A 15,278-nucleotide genomic window follows, 5' to 3' on the forward strand; every position below is an offset into this window, starting at 1 on the left:
TGTTTTTAACTATTTAGCATCTTGCTCCACCTCGTGCCAGGTATAAAGCAGATCATCGATGATAGATCATCCAGTACCAAATAATCTACAACAATGAACAAGCTATAATTGACAGAGGACAATGTTTAGGAATACACTTCTTACAAACGATTCACAACCAGTGGCACCAACACAAAGCCCAGTGGCTTAAACTCGCTCCCATGCACCCTTCCTTGCACATGAAACATGGCCACCTCTAATTGTCAACCAATGCAGAGAAGCAGACTGACCACTGTGCAAGACACATTCAAGGGAAGGGAGGGGAAGATGCGGTTCCTTTACATAGAGAACCACACACATTCTCCTTCACAGTTGCCTGCCACAACATCAACCCCCGAAATATAGACCCACAAGGGATGTGTCAGGCTCAGATGCACTGGCTGAGCTCAGTGCCAAGTACCTCCGTTTTGAAGCCTTCAACGTTCTAAAAAAACACTCGGAGTAACTCCGAGTTATGTCATCATGATGAAGCCCCAGATGTATTGGGACCGTAATATTGACTCCCACAATCTTTTCAAGGTAAAATTAGGCGCACTATTACTAACTCTACTCTGACGATATAAGTGCTGCAGAAATGGAGAAGCAACATGAATAACCTGCACAGGCAAGCAATACTAAAAGGAGACAACCAGCACAAGGACAGCGAATCGAGTGACATATATATGTTTCACTGTTTCCAAGAAAACGAAAGCCACTAAAGGCTTCTGGGAAATATAGTCAAACCTTTTATAATCTGAGTCATTAACTCCTGCAAATGCATGCAGTGCAAGCACCTCATCACGGTTTCTCAGCGCTATATGGGTCGGATGATGATTATGAAGATGATCACTCTATCTACTTCTGAAATGATTGCACAATTTGATGCTTCTGCTTAACCACTGCTTCGTAGTGTAAACTCTCTCAAGCGGTAAAATATCGTATCTGCCTCCACATATTATACCATAGAAATAATTCAAGTTTCGAATCAATCTCAGACAGAATTCCTAGACGTCAGGCATTGCATTAACCCAGATAACTCTACTCTGGCTCAAGCATTTATGCCCCCAACGATAGACTGGATGGTAAATTGGCAGAAAGGGTCAGGCAATAGTCTGTGGGATATCTCTGATGATACTCGAAGGAACTACCAATATGGCAGTATCAGTGTGTCAGTCCCACTTATACCAGAGAAACTGCAGTGCGTATATATGAAGCAAGAATCAAGTGGTAGTTAGTGGACTAGTCACGTTTGTGATTTTTAAATAACCAAGTAGAAAGATAAAGTGGTAAGAATCCATCGTTATTTCTTTCTGCTCTCAAGAGAACAGAGTCTTACAGTACATTTATGGCAACAAGTGCTCAATGATATGACTGCATTTTTTAGGGATTGGTGGCAAGGGATTGAACTGTAAATGGTTGTTACTTTCCAGAGGTGTTTTTATTATTAGCGATCTATTAAGAAATGTTTTTTTCAATTGTAAAGATTTTGTTTAACCTATGTGAGAAAGTAGCCTCTTTCTAGCACGGTTACCGCCATTTTTGGCCTGTTTGTCAGTGTTTGTCAGTGTGTTTTTACTGTGTCACTGGGATCCTGCTAGTCAGAACCCCATTGCTCATAGGTTGTGGCCTACTTGCCAGTCTGTTTCACTGTTATTGTCAGTATGCTTAACTGTGTCACTGGAGTCCTGCTACCAGAACTCCAGTGCGTATGCTCTCTCTGATTCCAAATTTGTATTTACATACTGGTAACCCAGTATTCCACTCCAAATTGATATACTGGACTCCCATTATAAGTCCCTAGAATATGGTACCTAGGTACCAAGGACATTGGGGTTCCATGATATCCTTTTGGACTGCAGCATTTCTTTCACCACCCATAAGGAGCTCATAAGGTCACTTCTTCAGGACTCCCATTGCAGCCTCAGTGAAATAGTGTAGGCACTATTTCACAGCCATTTTCACTGCACCAGGTCACTTATAAGCCACCTATGTATCTAACCTTCAGACCCTGAAGGCTAGGTGCATAGTACCTGTGTCTGAGGGCACCCCTGCACTAGCAGAGCTGCCCCCACATCATCCAGGTCAATTTCACCCGACTACGTGAGTGCGGGGATGCCACTATAAGTGTGCACTACATACAGGTCAAGGCATATATGTAGCTTCACAATGGTAACCCTGAATATGGCCATGTGAGGAGTCTAACAACTGAGAATTGTACCCCAATACTGATTCCAGTATTGGTTGCACAATTCCATGCACTCTGGGGGCTCCACCATGGCCCCCAGTAATACAACCCTTCTGAGGTTTTCACTGCAGTCCCAGCTGCTGTCACCTCACAGACAGGCTTCTACCCTCCTGGGGCTTGAGCAGCTCAATCCCAGGAAGGCAGAACAATGCATTTCCTTTAGGAGAGGGGTATTACATCCTCTCCCTTTGGGAATAGGTGTTACAGGCATGGGATGGGTATGCTTCCAGAGCCTCTAGAAATGCTTTGAAGGGTACAAATGGTGCCCTCCTTGCATAATCCAATCTACACTGGTTCAGGGACCCCCAGTCCCTACTTTGGTGCCAAACTGGACAAAGGAAAAGAGAGTGACCACTTCCCTGTCCATCACCTCCCCAGGGGTGGTGCCCAGAGCTACTCCAGAGTGTCCCTGGATTCTGCCATCTTGTTTTCAAGATGATCAGGGAACTCCTGGTGGCATCTGGGTGGCCAGTGCCAGCAGGTGATGTCAGAGACCCCTCCTGACAGGTGCTTACCTGGTTAGGTGACCAACCCCCTCTCAGGGCTATTTAGGGTCTCTCCTGTGGGCTTCTCTTCAGGTAACGAATGCAAGAGCTCACCAGAGTTCCTCTGCATCTCCCTCTTTGACTTCTGCCAAGGATTGACTGCTGACTGCTTGAGGACGCCTGCAAAACTGCAACAAAGTAGCAAGAAGACTACCAGCGACATTGTAGCACCTAATCCTGCCAGCTTTCTCGACTGTTTTCTGGCAGTGCATGCTCTGGGGGCTGTCTGCCTTCACCCTACACTGGAAGCCAAGAAGAAAACTCCCGTGGGATTCTTCCCCCTGCTAATGTAGGCACCAAACTTCAGCTTCACTGGTCCTCTGGGTCCCCTCTCATCGTGACGAGTGTGGTCCCTGGAACAGAGGGCTGGATCCAAGTGACCCCGACAGTCCAGTGGTCCATCTGTCCAAATTTGGTGGAGGTAGGTCCTTGCCTCCCCACGCCAGGCAGTAATCTTTTGTACTGCGTGAACTGCAGCTGCTAGGGCTTCTGTGCACTTTTGCAAGAAATCCTTCATGCACAACACAGCCCAGGTCCCCAGCACTCCATCCTGCATTGCTCAGCTTGCTGAGTTGACCACCGGCTTTGTGGGACCCTCCTTTGTAGTGCTGAGACGACCTCTGTGCTCAGTTTTCTTGAACCCATGTTCGAGTACTTCTGCGGGTGCTACCTGCTTCTGCGTGAGCTCTCTGTATTGCTGGCCGCCCCCTCTGTCTCCTCTTTCAAGTGGTGACCTCCTGGTCCTTCCTGGGCCTGGTCAGCACCCTTTTTCTTCAACTGCGACCTTTGAAGCTAGCAAGGCTTGTTTGCAGTCTTTCTTCATGGAAACAACGCTGCATCCTCCGGCACGCCATGGGACATCTGCTGTGGAAAGGAGAAGTTCCTGGAATCTTCTGTTGTTGCAGAATCTTCAGCTTCTTCCACCCAGAGGCAGCCATTTTGCACCTTCATCCGGGGTTTAGTGGGCACCTGCCCCCCTGGTCACTTTCGTGACTCTTGGACTTGGTCCCCTTCCTTTGCAGGTCCTCAGGTCCAGGAATCCGTCTTCAGTGCTTTGCAGTCAGTGGTGGTCTTTGCTGAATCTCCTATCACAACTTTAGTGTGTTTCTGGGGAAGTAGGGTAACTTTACTCCTACTTTTCATGGTCTTGGAGTGGGGTATCTTGGACACCCTTAGTGTTTTCCTACACTCCCAGCGACCCTCTACACACTACACTAGGCCTGGGGTCCCTAAGTGGTTCGCATTCCACTTTCTTAGTATATGGTTTGTGTAGCCCTAGGCCTATTGCATCCTATTGTATTGTACAGTGTTTGCGCTACTTTTCTAACTGTTTAGTTACCTGATTTTAGTTTGTGTGTATATTTTATGTATTTTACTTACCTCCTAAGAGAGTATATCCTCTGAGATATTTTTGGCACTTTGTCACTAAAATAAAGTACCTTTATTTTTAGTAACTCCTAGTTTTGTGATTCTTATGAAAAAGTGCTATGTGATATAAGTGGTATAGTAGGAGCTTTGCATGTCTCCTAGTTCAGCCTAAGCTGCTCTATCAGCCTAAGCTTATCGGACACTACTAATCTACTAATAAGGGACAACTGGACCTGGCACATTCGTGTAAGTACCATCAGGTACCCACTATAAGCCAGGCCAGTCTCCTACACACGGAAACTATTATTACGTCTTTATTCTTTTATATAGTCAATGCAGCAGCAACAGCGGTAATATACCTAACAACATCCTAAAACAATAACACCATGCTGAACGATTTAAAATGCTGGAACGCATATCCATCTTTCTTCTTTTATTGCTCATTATATTGCCTACGAGTGCAGCGCGGAAGACTGGATATGGGTCAGTTTCTGGTCTTGTATGGAGTGATTGATTTAAATAAACCTAGTTTGAGTTCTAGGCGGAGCTGTCCTGTGGCATGATAAAAATTCTTCAGCGGTCATGATTGGGTATGTTCACAGGTGGATTAGTAAATGAATGGGTGTTTTATTTAGGTTGGTTTGCCAAATTAATATTTATTTAAAATTTGTCATAATATGGCACATTTAAGATGCTGCCATTGGGGCCACGTACCGTTTGTGGGTGCCAGGAGGCATAGCTTGATGTCAGTCTGGCAGCGCAAAGGCTTCAGCATCCAGCACGAGCCGGGTGATAACCAACTTCCTAGACACATTTCTGTTTGTTTTAAATTCAAATGCTTGCCCATTGTCACAGCTCTGTGTCCTTCACGCAGCCATAACGGCAAGTTGGGAAGAGCATTAGTTGCTCGTTTAGAGTTGAGGCAGTCATAGGTTGAAATAAAATACAGTACCTTCATGGTTCTCTGGACGATGCTGTGAGGAGAAGTTGCATTTTCCGAGATTAAGTTGTTCATTACTTCAGGGCAAATTGTGTATTCCCATGTGCATAGAAGGGATGGTGAGGGAAGAGTAGAGGAATCGGTTAATAAAGCAGTTAATGCTGTCCCAGAGAAACTAAGAAAGGAGAAGAAGGGGAGATTTAGTAAAGTAGTGGAAGGTATCATTGAGAGAGCTAGACTAATGCTGGGCAATCTTCTGAGGGATGATGAGAGGTACTGGTCAGCAGGGAATGAGACTGTTCATATAATTAAGACACTTGAATGACTGAGAAGTTTATTGGCATTTCAAGATAAAGGGAATCCATCTTTAGAGGGATGCGCTGAAAAGGGGACATTGGCTAACCATAATGGGTTTGTAGGCTGTGCATGTGGCAATCTCAATATGTAGGAGCATCACAATTGTCTTCTATTTCATTGGAAAGAAAGGTTATGGAAATCTACCTTTGTGCTGACTTCAACACGTTCCTACTTTACAAAGGTGGTGAGATCAAACAGAGTATGGTTGATTGTTAAATTAGATGACATTGTGATTATGAGTCAGGGAAAAGACTTGGTTAAAAACATGCCTAAACGGCAATGGCTCTTTTCAAGGGTTTGTGTTTTCTTGTGAACAAGATGCATAGACTGCTATGAGAGCGGTATACTGAAAAGACTTATGATAGAGGAATTAGGAGGGAGGTGTGCGTGCAGCAGAAGTAGATTGAGCACAGACACTTGGAGAGCATGCTTTTAACAAGGTCTAACAGTTTGGTAAAAGAGGATGAAGACAGCAGAGCTGAAACACTGATTGTATCAAAGGCTGCAGATTTCCTAGCATTCTGGTGATAGTGAAGAAAGTGGCTGCCTAAGAGGACACAGTTTGGGCAAAGGGGAAGTCAGGAAATAATAAATGAGCCTCCTGTGCGCTGCTGAGCCTTGTCCAGTTACACTACCTCCACCAGTCCTACATGAATCCCCAGCGGTTGGGACACACAGGTGTCCTGTCTGATCCTAGATGTCCTTGCTGCCAATCCTCAGCTGCAAATTTCTAGCACATGGTCTGGCTGTGTCCTTTGATTGCTGGCTACTTGTCATGTAGAGGTATGGCCCTCTCTGTGGTTCTAGGTGTTTCGGTTAAATTGACCTTGAAGCTAGCCCTGCTGGGGATAACAAGGACTTTGGGGATTGTTGGACCTGGCCCTTTCACAGGGTCATTCCCCAGACTTTTTGCTTTTGCCTCCTTATTTTTCTGACCTTTGTTGGCTGACGTTTTGACTCTGAGCACTTTTTCACTGCTAACCAGTGCTAAAGTGCATGTGCTCTCTCTTACAAATTTTGTATGATTGGATTATACCTGATTGGCATATTTAATTTAGCTGTAAGTCCCTTGTAAAGTGGTATCCCTAAACCCAGGGCCTGTAAATTAAATGCTACTGGAGGGCCTGCAGCACGGCTTGCGCCACCCACTGAAGTAGCCTGTCAAACCTATCTAAGGCCCGCTAGCGCAGAGCCTGTGTGCGCAGTTTCCTGCCACAGGGACCTGGCACCTAAATAATTGCCAAGCCCAGAACTCCCCTTTTACTACATGTAAGTCACCCCTAAGGTATGCCCTAGCTAGCCCTTTGGGCGCCATGTATGTAGAAGGCAGGACATGTGCCATGTCGCGTGGCCTGTCCTGGTAGTGACAAACAGCCTAACTTGGTGTCTCACTTCTGTGAGTGCTGCCCTCTCATAGGATTGCATTGGAAATGCCCAGCCTTATGTGTAAGGGTATTGTCTGATTTATGAGGGGTAGCATAGGCATGTTTGGTATGGTTGTGACAGTGGTAAGAAATGCTGCTTACTGGTGTAGGTGTATTTTTTATTACTATCACAGAAATGCCACTTCTAGAAAGTGCGCATTTATCTGTGCTTATAACTTTGGTGTTTTGCAGCTTGTCTCCAATCAAAGTATGGACAGACTGACAGTTGGGGCTTTGTGCATACTTTTCAGACAGCCTGAACACAGGGAGGATGGAGGTGACACAGAGGTGCATCTACATATTGTAAAGCCTTCCTGGGCTGAGAGAAGGGAGAGGCGGGGCACACCTGCATTTGTAAAGACTGTGCCCTGGACTCACACAATAGGGTCGTTAATCCCCCACTGATGTTTGGAGCCTGTGCTGAAAGGAGAGAGGGGGCACTCCCAGAACCAGTTGTAACTGGCTGGAACCTCCTCTCCCTACCATTGAAACACACGGTAAGAACTGACTATAAGTTCCTCTGCATCTCCCTCTTAGACTTCTGCCAAGGATCCACTGCTGACTGCTTCAGGACGCCTGCAAAACTGCAACAAAGTAGCAAGAAGACTACCAGCGACATTGTAGCGCCTAATCCTGCCGACTTTCTCGACTGTTTCCTGGCGGTGCATGCTCTGGGGGCTGTCTGCCTTCACCCTGACTGGAAGCCAAGAAGAAATCTCCCGTGGGAATCTTCCCTCTGCTAACGTAGGCACCAAACTTCAGCTTCACTGGTCCTCTGGGTCCCCTCTCATTGTGACGAGTGTGGTCCCTGGAACACAGGAGCTGGATCCAAGTGACCCCGACAGTCCAGTGGTCCATCTGTCCAAATTTGGTGGAGGTAGGTCCTTGCCTCCCCACGCCAGGCAGTAATCTTTTGTAGTGCGTGAACTGCAGCTGCTAGGGCTTCTGTGCACTTTTGCAAGAAATCCTTCATGCACAACACAGCCCAGGTCCCCAGCAGTCCGTCCTGCATTGCTCAGCTTGGTGAGTTAACCACCGGCTTTGTGGGACCCTCCTTTGTAGTGCTGAGATGACCTCCATGCTCAGTTTTCTTGAACCCATGTTCAAGTACTTCTGCGGGCGCTGCCTGCTTCTGCGTGAGCTCTCTGTATTGCTGGCTGCCCCCTCTGTCTCCTCTTTCAAGTGGCGACCTCCTGGTCCTTCCTGGGCCCAGTCAGCACCCTTTTTCTTCAACTGTGACCTTTGAAGCTAGCAAGGCTTGTTTGCAGTCTTTCTTTGTGGAAACAACGCTGCATCCTCCGGCACGCCATGGGACATCTTCTTTGGAAAGGAGAAGTTCCTGGCATCTTCCGTTGTTGCAGAATCTTCAGCTTCTTCCACCCAGAGGCAGCCATTTTGCACCTTCATCTGGGGTTTAGTGGGCTCCTGCCCGCCCTGGACACTTTTGTGACTCTTGGACTTGGTCCCCTTTCTTTGCAGGTCCTCAGGTCCAGGAATCCGTCTTCAGTGCTTTGCAGTCAGTTGTAGTCTTTGCAGAATCTACAGGGGAATTTTCCCCACAATTTGAACGTTCTTGGGACTTGAAATTGGACACAGAACGCTGATGAATGGACTCACCAGGAAACCACCTTGGACTGCTGCTGTTGTGCTGACCTGTGACCTGCCTGGTCACTAGGAGGAACTGCCACCATCTGCACCCCTTGTGCTGGCCTGTAGATGGGCCCACCAGCCCTGTGCTTCTTCTTGTTTTGGTTGCTCCCAGGGGCAGGGTGTTGTGGCCCCTCACCCCTGCCAACCCTTCTACCACTTTGCCCACAGCGCTTTCCAAAGGGCGCTCTTTTGTTGTTAAGGAAAAATCACCGCCGCAGCCCAGGCTGCAGATTTGACCTGAGCGCTGTGAAAAGCGCTGTATTGGGAACCTTAAAAATTGCTGCAAAAGATAACCGCCGCAGCCCGGGCCTCAGATGGGCATTAGCGCTTTCAAAACGCTTTATTTTTGCCCTCCGAATCACCGCCGCAGCCCGGGTTACTGGGCTATCATTAGCGCGAGGTCCGCGAGCAGCTAAGTGCCCCCGGGGCACAAAGAGACCTCAATTGGAGCCGGCGCGCTCCTAGCGGCGCCCCCAGGGGAACGGTCCGCTCCTAGGAGCGCCCCGGGGCACCAGCCGCCTCCTCTCTTCCTGGAAGCGTCCCGGCGGCCGGGAACAGCTCCCAAACACTCGTGCACCGCTTCAGGTGCATGCAAGTACTTCTTTGGGCCCCCGGAGGTGCCCGAGCTCACCAGACAACTTGCAGGACGCGGGTAAGGTGCGGGGATTACCCCTTCCCTGGTCTCTGCCCAAGGAGCAGAACGCTCCTGCATTTTGGCAGCTTTTCCTTCACGCCAGGCTCGGGAAAGGAGACCTCGCCGGAGGCCCCTTCCCAGTTTTAGCTGCAACTTGTTGCTGGGCTACGCCCGGCCCGCACCCCACGGACAGGGTGTGAGGAGGCCTAGGCAGGCCCCCCACCACAAGGTAGGCCCCTGTGGTACGCCCAGGAGCGCTGGGGGCCCCCGTGTTCATCTCTAGGCACTGGAAGTGCCTTTTCCACCAGCCAACAGGTACTCTCCAGAGACTCTAGGCTCTAGGAGCCTAATATTGATGTACAGATGTTTGCTATTTCCTATCTGTTTACTGGTGATACATATATGTGCTAATGTTCCTTTTCTAGGCATGTCTAGCTGATATGTATGTATGTGACTTGTGGTATATTCTCTAATGTTCCTTTCATGGGTATTTAGGAATTGTTCATGACAAGTGCATATACCTTAACTATAATTCCTGACTACTGCTTATGTTGCAGAATCCTGAGTACTTACGTGTTCCAATGTGACAACTGCATATTCGTGCAGAGTATTAGTAACTTGTGTAACCCTTTGACAACTGCTAAGTTAGCAGGGTATTACTTACTTGTAATGTTAGTCTAATTATGTTTTGTGCAATACAGATTCTTTTTACATAGCTCAGTGTTGTGTTTACTTTGTGGTGTGTATTTTGCGTCACATGTGTTGTGTGTTGTGCAAACGCTTTACACATTGCCTCCAGGTTAAGCCTGACTGCTCGTGCCAAGCTACCTGGGGCTGAGCAGGGGTTATCTTGGACGTGTAACTCCCAAGCCCTGACTAGAGTGGGTAGGTTCTACCTGGCTGAGGTGCATACCCTAGCCAACCAGAAACCCCATTTCTAACAGGGATGCTGGAAGACACAGAGCCCTTGTGGGACTGGTGACTCTGGTGGGCAAGAAGGACATTGTGAGATCCTGGAAGCAGCCATGCCCACCGACCCTGAAGGTGTGGCGCACAGGCATGGATTGGTGTGCTACACAGGAAGAGACTGTTTATGTGGTCAAGAAATTTACTAATATCTGGGGGAAATGGTGGGACTATAACAGATTAGCAAATCCTACATCAGGATTCAAGACTTGATTTGTTGTTTGATTTTTGTGTTTTGAGTGTCTGTGGGAGTGGGGGCAGGGGTGAGAAAGTGGAGCAGTAATTTCAATGTTGTTTTATTTTTATTATCTCTGTTGTATTTCATATTACGATCACTAACACCAATAAAAAGTGATTATAAATAAATTTGCTAGACCACATTTGGAATGGTGGTGATTCTGATAATGAGGCCAAGAGATTGCCTTTGTTAGGGAATGCAACTATTTTAGGGGCTATGTTCAGATTTTTTGTCAGGTATTATTACAGAATATGTAAGTTTCATTTTTTGGCTAAGGTATATTTCTTAAAAATACCCCCACTCATAAGCAAGAAAAGGCTGTAGACCTGATTGGCCTAGTGAGAAAGTTTTTTTTTTCTTCGTATTCTAGAGGTCTTATCTGCGTATAATGGAAAGTTATGACAACAGCAGTATGCCTGGCTTATGTAATGCAAAACATACATGTTATAGCCAATAGACCTGTAAAGGAGGATTAGGGTTACACTGTGTTAAAGCCTTTGGACTAGTATTTTTACATATAAGCTCACATAGTATCATAAACAGCAAGGGATTTGATGTTGTTTACTCCCTCTCACAGACCCTGGAGGTAGACAAAGTGCACTGGTAATACACTTGATGGTTGCTTTTTGGAAACATGTTTGCTGATTACAGTATCTCTAACTTTGGTGTATAGACAACCCAATAATCGAGGATATAGCCCTAATTGTTTCTTTACAAAAAGTAATGTGAGAGACCATAGGTCTAATTTTTTTTAATGAAATATTATGACAAAATTGATAGGAATGTGTTTCTCCCTTCGATCCCATCAGAATTTACACTTTTGATGACCCAGTGTTAGAACTGGGGTTTCTGGTTGTCAGAGTATGCACCCTGTACAAGTAGGAACCACCACTTCTAGGGAGGGTAAGCTAAATACACACTTAGAGGTAACCTGTGCTCACACTCTGGTAGCTTGATACAGATCAGTCAGGCTTATCTAAAGAGGCAATGTGTAAAGTATTTGTGCAACATACAAATACACAGTAACACAATGAAAACACCACAAAAAGAGTCTACACAGGTTTAGAAAAATAGAAAATATTTATCTGAGTAAAATCTCCTAAACAATAAAAATCCAATCAGTAGAAAGCAAGATACAAAATAGTGCTTATAAGTCAATATCAATCATAGGGTAAGCATGCATCCAGAGAATAGATCCACAGCCTCTTTCATCATATCTACACTGCCTGTGGGACTTTGAGAAATGTTGTGTTTCTCTGGCTCATCCATAACTAGATTCTGGGCCTTTTTTCTTCCTTATGGGATGAGTAAATTTTTCTGCTGTCCAGCAGGAGGATCCAACAAAATAGAGCCATTAACAGGGCATGACCCAGTTCCTGGGAAAGGAAGGGATAAAAAGGACATTTGCACATGTTCACTTTTCTCGCTTCACCTGACTATGAAAACTCCATGACCACATAAGCAAAGTAGGGAGGCCAGACCTCTGGAGACAAACTCAGAATGGACTCCCCTTTGAGGTTTTGATGGAAAGGGCAGCTGTGTCAGTTGGGGGCAGAGATGAGGCTCCCAGGGAAGGTCTTTTCATAAACCCCTCAAAGTCACAATCTTTAAATGCCACAGACACGTGAAGAGTTAGTTGGGGCAGGGGAGGATTTATGATCAGGCTCCCTAGTTTTTTTCTGTGGGGGTGCCTGGCTGCTATCACATTTCACAACCACTTAAACTAAACTAAAAACCCATGCACAAGGGAGAGAAATTTGAGGAGACACTGGACCTAGGAGCAAAATGGTGAAAGAATGCCCAGCTAGAAGGAGCTTCCACCTACTACCACTACAAGGATGGACTGAAGGACTTTAATTCGAGCTGGCGCACAGATTAGAAAATGTCTCTTTATGGCCACTGTAGGCCAGGGCGTAAAATATAATTTTACTCAATACATTTGTGGAACTTGATGAGTCCATGTTACTCTTGTAATGTGGATTTTGGCCACATTCTATCAATTACAAATTGTCCTATCAGGGTCCAGAATTTAGTAAGGATTTTGTGCCACCTAGAGTGATTTCCAGTTTCCAGGAGGACTTTTGGTGATATTTTTAAACATGGCCAGTCACTGTTGTGATCAGAGGACTGCTTCACAATTAGATTTTCTACTCAAGTGACAGCAAACTCAACCTGAATGACCACCCACTTTTGAGTACTGTGTGGTGCTGCTCACACTGATATTTCAGCACAGAACACACTACCAGCATTAAATCGCTGGACAAGCAGTGAGATGTGATTGTTTCCGCCCATTGGCGGCAACTCTGTGGAATCTGGAAGGGTTTTTATGTAACTCTGTAGAATGCCGCTAAGTGAAATTGCGTGAGTTCCTCCCACCCTGAGATTGTTGGCCTCTTATGCACCTGAGGAATAGTTAAGGAAATGGGCCTACTGGTGAATCCTCAGTGTTTCCTAGGGACCTCTGGAACGCTCTAAGGCTCAGTTGAAACATATGCTCTTCTCTCCCTGTGGGACCTAGGGAGTGTAGCAGAGAGGGTGTTTGGCCTGCTGGCCTATGAATCTGTGAAAGATACCTTGCAAGCAGTAGCGAGCATTAGGATCTCAGGTAGAGGACAAGCCTGGCAAGCTGAAAAATCTGGCTCACTTACAAGAAAATCAAATTTAGATGCCAGAAGGCCTGATGAAAATGCTGGTGGTGGTTAGGGCTACCCAACAGGGGCAAACCAAGTTCAAAATGAGTAAAATATGGACTAAAGGGCTTGAAAAAGTAAAAGACAAAATCTGTTCCCCTGGGGGAATGGGCAGAGAATGAAGAGCATAGCAGTTTCCATAAACTGTGTGTCATGGTAGGTGGAGCCCATCACTGTTTTATTTCCTTGTAGGCACTGAGGTGCAGGTTTGGAGTTGCCTGGTCCCTTTTCTGTGGGCAAAATCTTGCAAGGGCTTTTGATTGTCTTTTAATGATTGTATGCATTACTTTTCTCCCTTTTAAGTTGCCTTAACAATTTTTAGTTAGCAGTACTACTGTCTCCTCAGGGCAGCTTAGGGTCAGAGTAAGTGGTTGCAGGACCCACGTTTCATTTTCAGTTCATCCACCTGTTTTTCTCCGTATTTGCTTCTCAAAGTGCCTGTACCAGGGCACATCCCCCAGACATGCCCCTCTTTATGATGGCATTTACACAGCTCGTCTGAACTCTCTGTGACATGGCAGGTGGAGCCCACCACTGTTTTTATCTCCTTCTAGGCACTGAGGTGCCAGTTTGGAGTTGGTGGCTCCTTTTCTGTGGGCACCATTTTCTGGGGGCTTTTGACCCTCTTTTAATTATTTTATGTTTTACTTTTCATCCTTTTAAGTTGCCTTACCAATTTTTAGCTACCAGTAGTACTCTTTCCTAAGGGCAGCTTACCCTCGTTTCTTTCTCAGTTCATCCACCCATTTTTCTCCGTATTCGCGCTACAAAGTGCCTGAACCAGGGCACATCCCCCAGACATGCCCCTCTTTATGATGGCTTATTTAAGCAACTTCACAGCTCATATGAGCTCTGTGTGACATGGCAGGTGCAGCCCATCACTGTTTTATTTCCTTGTAGGCACTGAGGTGCCGGTTTGGAGTTGGTGGCTCCTTTTCTGTGGGCACCATTTTCGGGGGGCTTTTGACCCTCTTTTAATTATTTTAGGTTTTACTTTTCATCCTTTTAAGTTGCCTCACCACTTTTTAGCTACCAGTAGTACTCTCTCCTCAGGGGAGCTTGGGTTCAGAGGAAGGGGTTGCTAGACCCCCATTTGTTTTTCAGTTAACCCACCCGTTTTTCGCTGTATTCGCACTGCAAAGTGATTGAACCAGCGCACGCCCCCAGACACACCCATCTTCATGATGGATTATATAAGCAACTACATAGCCAAAGCTAACCAAAGTCGTGGAGATATTTGCACTTAATACTTTACATAAGACTGCGTATTGATCTAAGTTTAATCCGTCATATGTCTCAAACTCTACCCAACTGCTTTGTCAACAATGTCAATTTGAATTAAGCATTAGGAATCTACCAACTATGTCCAAACCGGATATTTATGCACAAATTACCGTGAGCAAAGCCCCGAGCATCGAAGTCATAACATTTCTGTAGTCTTGGTTAATTCAAGATTGTTAGTCAAGCATCACTTCAAGTTTGCTGACTTCTTATATTCACAGCAATGCGACACGGCTTGTATTACTGAAACCTGGGCAGACCCCTTCTCTGGACCTGAATTGGCCGTGGCTGTACCGCCAGGTTATGCCATTTATAGATAAGATAGAGCTCATAAAAAAGGTGGAGGTCTAGCCGTCAAATATAGAAATACAACGGCAGCTACTTTCTCTCCTGCCACTACAAATGAATGTGAAGCACTATACTTCAATATAGAAGTAACAAACAATCAATTTTTTAATGGGTTGCTGGTCTACCATCCACCTAGACCTAGAGGTCAGTTCATTCCAGCTATTTAATATTTTCTGGAATCAGTCACTTTGAAAAAAGATTTTACCGTGCCTTGTGATTCTAATTTTCATCTAGAAAATCTTTATGACCAAGAAACAGAATCATTAGTGCATATACATTCATGCTTTGGTCTCGCCCAAATAATAAACATTTCTTGATGGCATTTTCACAAATAATTAAGGCATTGCCAACACCTCCACAGTAAATGTAACCTGGTCTGATCATAAGGCCGTCCTGTTTGATGTTAATTTTCTGCTAGATTGTTTACTACTTGCTATAACGAAAGACCCAGCTAAAATGTTGCTTAATTACTTAGCTTGGTTGAAATCTAGTGTACATGCCCTGGCACCCTGTAGGAGTAGAACCAACCATAGAACCATACCATTGCAAGAGTGCACATTTTTGATGATTTCTT

Source organism: Pleurodeles waltl, chromosome 1_2, assembly GCF_031143425.1.
Source record: "Pleurodeles waltl isolate 20211129_DDA chromosome 1_2, aPleWal1.hap1.20221129, whole genome shotgun sequence".
Classification (NCBI taxonomy): domain Eukaryota; kingdom Metazoa; phylum Chordata; class Amphibia; order Caudata; family Salamandridae; genus Pleurodeles; species Pleurodeles waltl.